The sequence below is a fragment of the Macaca mulatta genome, chromosome 5 (assembly GCF_049350105.2).
Source record: "Macaca mulatta isolate MMU2019108-1 chromosome 5, T2T-MMU8v2.0, whole genome shotgun sequence".
Classification (NCBI taxonomy): domain Eukaryota; kingdom Metazoa; phylum Chordata; class Mammalia; order Primates; family Cercopithecidae; genus Macaca; species Macaca mulatta.
This window is the reverse complement of record NC_133410.1, coordinates 94066601-94072600: the sequence shown is the minus strand read 5'-3', so window position 1 is coordinate 94072600 and position 6000 is coordinate 94066601.

The window sequence follows — 6000 nt, the reverse complement described above, 5'->3', positions numbered from 1 at the left end:
AAGTTTCTCAGAAAACTTCTTTCTCTTTGTCATCGGAGGATATTTCCTTTGGCCCTATAGTCTTCAAAGGGATCCGAAATATCAGTTCTCAGATTCCACAGAAATATGGCTAGCAAAGAGATTCACGAAATACAGATGAAACTCTGTTAGTTGAAGTCACAGAACACTAAGCAGTTTCTCAGAAAGCTTCCTTCCAGATTTCATCTGAGGATATTTCCTTTTTCACCATAGCCCTCTATGGGCTTCCAAATATCACTTTGCCAATTCCACAAGAACTGTCTTAGCGAAAGGCTTCTTTAGGGGAAAGCTGTAACACTGTGAGATGATTTCATAGAACACAAAGAAGTTTCTCAGAAAGCTTCTTTCTCTTTGTTATCGGAGGACATTTCCTTTGGCCCTATAGTCCTCAAGGGATCCGAAATATATGTTCTCAGATTCCACAGAAATAAGGCTAGCAAAGAGATCCACAAAATACAGATGTAACCCTGTGAGATGATTTAACAGCACACTAAGCAGTTTCTCAGAAAGCTTCTTTCCAGATTTCATCTGAGGATATTTCCTTTTTCACCGTAGCCCTCTATGGGCTTCCAAATATCACTTTGCCAATTGCACAAGACTCTATTAGCGAAAGGATTCTTGAGGGGAAAGCTGTAACTCTGTGGGATGATTTCACAGAACACAAAGAAGTTTCTCAGAAACCTTCTTTTTCTTTGTTATCGGAGGATATTTCCTTTGGCCCTATAGTCTTCAAAGGGATCCGAAATATCTGTTCTCAGATTCCACAGAAATAAGGCTAGCAAAGAGATCCACGAAATACAGATGTAACTCTGTGAGTGGAAGTCACAGAACACTAAGCAGTTTCTCAGAAAGCTTCTTTCCAGATTTCATCTGAGGATATTTCCTTTTTCACCATAGCCCTCTATGGGCTTCCAAATATCACTTTGCCAATTCCACAAGAACTGTCTTAGCGAAAGGCTTCTTGAGGGGAAAACTGTAACTCTGTGAGATGATTTCATAGAACACAAAGAAGTTTCTCAGAAAGCTGCTTGCTCTTTGTCATCGGAGGATATTTCCTTTGGCCCTATATTCTTCAAAGGGATCCGAAATATCTGTTCTCAGATTCCACAGAAATAAGGCCAGCAAAGAGATCCACGAAATACAGATGTAACTCTTTGAGATGATTTAACAGCACACTAAGCAGTTTCTCAGAAAGCTTCTTTCCAGATTTCATCTGAGGATATTTCCTTTTTCACCGTAGCCCTCTATGGGCTTCCAAATATCACTTTGCCAATTCCACAAACACTGTCTTAGCGAAAGGCTTCTTGAGGGGAAAGCTGTAACTCTGTGAGATGATTTCACATAACACAAAGAAGTTTCTCAGAAAGCTTCTTTCTCTTTGTCATCGGAGGATATTTCCTTTGGCCCTATAGTCTTCAAAGGGATCCGAAATATCTGTTCTCACATTCCACAGAAATAAGGCTAGGAAAGATTCACGAAATACAGATGTAACTGTGTTTGATGAATTAACAGAACACTGAGCAGTTTCTCAGAAAGCTTCTTTCCAGATTTCATCTAGGATATTTCGTTTTTCACCATAGCCCTCTATGTGCTTCCAAATATCACATTGCCAATTCCACAAGAACTGTCTTAGTGAAAGGCTCCTTGAGGGGAAAGCAGTAAATCTGTGAGATGATTTCACAGAACTCAAAGAAGTTTCACAGAAAGCTTCTTTCTCTTTGTTATCGAGGATATTTCCTTTGGCCCTATAGTCTTCAAAGTGATCCGAAATATCTGTTCTCAGATTCCACAGAAATAAGGCTAGCAAAGAAATCCACGAAATACAGATGTAACTCTGTGAGATGAATTAACAGAACACTGAGCAGTTTCTCAGAAAGCTTCTTTCCAGATTTCATCTGAGGATATTTCCTTTTTCACCATAGCCCTCTATGGGCTTCCAAAGATCACTTTGCCAATTCCACAACAACTGTCTTAGCGAAAGACTTCTTGAGGGGAAAGCTGTAACTCTGTGAGTTGATTTCACAGAACACAAAGAAGTTTCTCAGAAAGCTTCTTTCTCTTTGTCATCAGAGGATATTTCCTTTGGCCCTATAGTCTTCAAAGGGATCCGAAATATCTGTTCTCATATTCCACAGAAATAAGGCTAGCAAGAGATCCAGGAAATACAGATGTAACTCTGTGAGATGAACTAACAGAACACTAAGCAGTTTCTCAGAAAGCTTCTTTCCAGATTTCATCTGAGGATATTTCCTTTTTCACCGTAGCCCTCTATGGGCTTCCAAATATCACTTTGCCAATTCCACAAGAACTATCTTAGCGAAAGGCTTCTTGAGGGGAAAGCTGTAACTCTGTGAGATGATTTCCCAGAACACAAAGAAGTTTCTCAGAAAGCTTCTTTCTCTTTGTCATCGGAGGATATTTCCTTTGGCCCTATTGTCTTCAAAGGGATCCGAAACATCTGTTCTCACATTCCACAGAAATAAGGCTAGCAAAGAGATCCACGAAATACAGATGTAACTCTGTATGATGAATTAACAGAACACTGAGCAGTTTCTCAGAATGCTTCTTTCCAGATTTCATCTGAGGTTATTTCCTTTTTCACCATAGCCCTCTATCGGCTTCCAAATATCACTTTGCCAAATCCACAAGATTCTCTTAGCGAAAGGCTTCTTGAGGGGAAAGCTGTAACTCTGTGAGATGATATAACGGAACACAAAGAATTTTCTCAGAAACCTTCTTTCTCTTTGTTATCGGAGGATATTTCCTTTGGCCCTATAGTCTTCAAAGTTATCCGAAATATTTGTTCTCAGATTCCACAGAAATAAGGCTAGCAAAGAGATCCACGAAATACAGATATAACTCTGTGAGATGAATTAACAGAACACTGAGCAGTTTCTCAGAAAGCTTCTTTCCAGATTTCATCTGAGGATATGTCCTTTTTCACCATAGCCCTCTATGGGCTTCCAAATATCACTTTGCCAATTCCACAAGAACTGTCTTAGCGAAAGGCTTCTTGAGGGGAAAACTGTAACTCTGTGAGATGATTTCACAGAACACAAAGAAGTTTCTCAGAAAGCTCCTTTCTCTTTGTCATCGGAGGATATTTCCTTTGGCCCTATATTCTTCAAAGGGATCCGAAATATCTGTTCTCATATTCCACAGAAATAAGGCTATGAAAGAGATCCACGAAATACAGATGTAACTCTGTGAGAAGAATTAACAGCACACTAAGCAGTTTCTCAAAAAGCTTCTTTCCAGATTTCATCTGAGGATATTTCCTTTTTCACCGTAGCCCTCTATGGGCTTCCAAATATCACTTTGCCAATTCCACAAGAACTGTCTTAGCGAAAGGCTTCTTGAGGGGAAAGCTGTAACTCTGTGAGATGATTTCACAGAACACATAGAAGTTTCTCAGAAAGCTTCTTTCTCTTTGTCATCGGAGGATATTTCCTTTGGCCCTATAGTCTTCAAAGGGATCCGAAATATCTGTTCTCAGATTCCACAGAAATGTGGCTAGCAAAGAGATTCACGAAATACAGATGAAACTCTGTTAGTGGAAGTCACAGAACACTAAGCAGTTTCTCAGAAAGCTTCCTTCCAGATTTCATCTGAGGATATTTCCTTTTTCACCATAGCCCTCTATGGGCTTCCAAATATCACTTTGCCAATTCCACAAGAACTGTCTTAGCGAAAGGCTTCTTGAACGGAAAGCTGTAACACTGTGAGATGATTTCATAGAACACAAAGAAGTTTCTCAGAAAGCTTCTTTCTCTTTGTTACCGGAGGACATTTCCTTTGGCCCTATAGTCCTCAAGGGATCCGAAATATATGTTCTCAGATTCCATAGAAATAAGGCTAGCAAAGAGATCCACGAAATACAGATGTAACTCTGTGAGATGATTTAACAGCACACTAAGCAGTTTCTCAGAAAGCTTCTTTCCAGATTTCATCTGAGGATATTTCCTTTTTCACCGTAGCCCTCTATGGGCTTCCAAATATCACTTTGCCAATTCCACAAGACTCTATTAGCGAAAGGATTCTTGAGGGGAAAGCTGTAACTCTGTGGGATGATTTCACGGAACACAAAGAAGTTTCTCAGAAACCTTCTTTCTCTTTGTTATCGTAGGATATTTCCTTTGGCACTATACTCTTCAAAGGTATCCGAAATATCTGTTCTCATATTCCACAGAAATACGGCTAGCAAAGAGATCCAAGAAATACAGATGTAACTCTGTGAGTGGATGTCAGAGAACACTAAGCAGTTTCTCAGAAAGCTTCTTTCCAGATTTCATGGGAGGATATTTCCTTTTTCACCATAGCCCTCTATGGGCTTCCAAATATCACTTTGCCAATTCCACAAGACTCTCTTAGCGAAAGGCTTCTTTAGGGGAAAGCTGTAACTCTGTGAGATGATTTCACAGAACACATAGAAGTTTCTCAGAAAGCTTCTTTCTCTTTGTCATCGGAGGATATTTCCTTTGGCCCTATAGTCTTCAAAGGGATCCGAAATATCTGTTCTCAGATTCCACAGAAATATGGCTAGCAAAGAGATTCACGAAATACAGATGAAACTCTGTTAGTGGAAGTCACAGAACACTAAGCAGTTTCTCAGAAAGCTTCCTTCCAGATTTCATCTGAGGATATTTCCTTTTTCACCATAGCCCTCTATGGGCTTCCAAATATCACTTTGCCAATTGCACAAGAACTGTCTTAGCGAAAGGCTTCTTGAGGGGAAAGCTGTAACACTGTGAGATGTTTTCATAGAACACAAAGAAGTTTCTCAGAAAGCTTCTTTGTCTTTGTTATCGGAGGACATTTCCTTTGGCCCTATAGTCCTCAAGGGATCCGAAATATATGTTCTCAGATTCCACAGAAATAAGGCTAGCAAAGAGATCCACGAAATACAGATGTAACTCTGTGAGATGATTTAACAGCACACTGAGCAGTTTCTCAGAAAGCTTCTTTCCAGATTTCATCTGAGGATATTTCCTTTTTCACCGTAGCCCTCTATGGGCTTCCAAATATCACTTTGCCAATTCCACAAGACTCTCTTAGCGAAAGGATTCTTGAGGGGAAAGCTGTAACTCTGTGGGATGATTTCACAGAACACAAAGAAGTTTCTCAGAAACCTTCTTTCTCTTTGTTATCGGAGGATATTTCCTTTGGCCCTATAGTCTTCAAAGGGATCCGAAATATCTGTTCTCAGATTCCACAGAAATAAGACTAGCAAAGAGATCCAAGAAATACAGATGTAACTCTGTGAGATGAATTAACAGAACACTAAGCAGTTTCTCAGAAAGCTTCTTTCCAGATTTCATCTGAGGATATTTCCTTTTTCACCATAGCCCTCTATGGGCTTCCAAATATCACTTTGCCAATTCCACAAGAACTGTGTTAGCGAAAGGCTTCTTGAGGGGAAAGCTGAAACTCTGTGAGATGATATCACAGAACAAAAAGAAGTTGCTCAGAAAGCTTCTTTCTCTTTGTAATCGGAGGATATTTCCTTTGGCCCTATAGTCTTCAAAGGGATCCGAAATATCTCTTCTCAGATTCCACAGATATAAGGCTAGCAAAGAGATCCACGAAATACAGATGTAACTCTGTGAGTGGAAGTCACAGAACACTAAGCAGTTTCTCAGAAAGCTTCTTTCCAGATTTCATCTCAGGATATGTCCTTTTTCACCGTAGTCCTCTATGGGCTTCCAAATATCACTTTGCCAATTCCACAAGAACTGTCTTAGCGAAAGGCTTCTTGAGGGGATAGCTGTAACTCTGTGAGATGATTTCACAGAACTCAAAGAAGTTTCTCAGAAAGCTTCTTTCTCTTTGTCATCGGAGGATATTTCCTTTGTCCCTATAGTCTTCAAAGGGATCCGAAATATCTATTCTCAGATTCCACAGAAATAAGGCTAGCAAAGAGACCCACGAAATACAGATGTAACTCTGTATGATGAATTAACAGAACACTGAGCAGTTTCTCAG